Source organism: Elephantulus edwardii, unplaced genomic scaffold (genome assembly GCF_000299155.1).
Source record: "Elephantulus edwardii isolate Elephantulus edwardi_28Jun2011 unplaced genomic scaffold, EleEdw1.0 scaffold00058, whole genome shotgun sequence".
Classification (NCBI taxonomy): Eukaryota; Metazoa; Chordata; class Mammalia; order Macroscelidea; family Macroscelididae; genus Elephantulus; species Elephantulus edwardii.
The window spans coordinates 3100860-3102192 of record NW_006399808.1 but is presented as its reverse complement, the minus strand read 5'-3'; the positions used below and the strand labels follow the sequence as shown (position 1 = coordinate 3102192).

The 1333-nt window shown below is 42.6% G+C and overlaps 1 pseudogene; it reads right to left on the bottom strand.

The window, feature by feature from the left end:
- Positions 1 to 946: 946 nt before the first annotated feature.
- Positions 947 to 1333, bottom strand: part of LOC102847047 — a 6844-nt pseudogene continuing 6457 nt past the window's right edge.

Below are 1333 nucleotides of genomic sequence, written 5' to 3'. Positions count from 1 at the left end.
TAAAAACCATTAAACACTAATAAACTTCAGCTAACACTGTCTTGCTACTGTGATTGTTAGGTGTTGTGAGTAGACTTACACTGATACCATGTTGTCATGAGCCTCACGCCTTAATGAATTACTCATAGACATATTACAAACAATCAATTACAATTTCTTAATTTATAGCAAGCATAGTGGGAAACACTCACCCCTGGGAGCCTAAAATTGTCTCCATCTTGGTCGCTCATGGGCATTGGTGCGGCCAGGGTCTTCGGCTGATTGCAGTCAGTCAGCTCAGTGCCAGCTTAGTGTCACACAGCTCAGTGTTACAGTTCAGGGTCTTCTGCTGAGGGCAACGTCATTTGTTAGGCTCCCAGGGTTTATATACTTTGGGCTTAGTGGGTTACATTATGTTGAGGCAAGTGGGGGATGCTGGGACATGTTGAATTACAATATGGGTTTAACCAATCATATTCAACAACAAGCTACCTTTTTTTTTTTGTCATGGGCTTACACAGGTTGAGGCAAGTGGGAACCTATTGGCAATTAGGGGCTTTTGGGGCATGTTCACATCAAACTGTTTGAGTACACTTCAATATATATTTTCACAGCAAACTTATGGTATATTTTAGTATATTCTCACAACAGACTTATGATGCTTTATACTTGTACCAGTCATAACACCGTGTACAGCAGAATGAACCCCCATGCGATCCTGTGCCATCTTGACAATCTCTGCTGTGCTTCTACACATTGTTGTAGTGCTGTGTCAATTTATTTCATTGAGAGTCTCCCTCTCCTTTGCTGGCCCTCTCTTCAGGTCACGGCTGGAGACTGAAATCCACACAATTGCTCCTGCATCACATGAAGCAGGGCCAGGAGCCCTGTTGGTAGAACTTCTCACAGAGTGGTTCCCACATGGAAGGAGAGGTGAGTGAGGAACTGCTGAATCAGAACATAGGAGTCACGGGGCTCCATTCAGCACTGTGTTCAAGTAAGCTTCCTGGTGATGTGGATAATGAGGATTAGGAGAGGATAGTTTCCCTTACTAATAAACTCTGCTTCCCCATCTGTGAAATGGAGAGTTAGAAGTATTTTTTAAGGTGCAACCATTGTGGAAAGCAGTGTGGTGCTTTCTAAAAAAATTGCAAATAGAGATACCATTTGACCCAGTAATCCTATTACTGGGAATATACCCCAGAGAGACCATGTCTGCCATCCATGCAGATATATGCACACCCATGTTTATTGTGGCTTTGTTTACAATAACAAAGAGTTGTCTTCAACGAGATGGAAAAGGCAATCTCCAATTTCATATGGAATGGAAAAAAGCCCCGAATAAGCAAAGCAC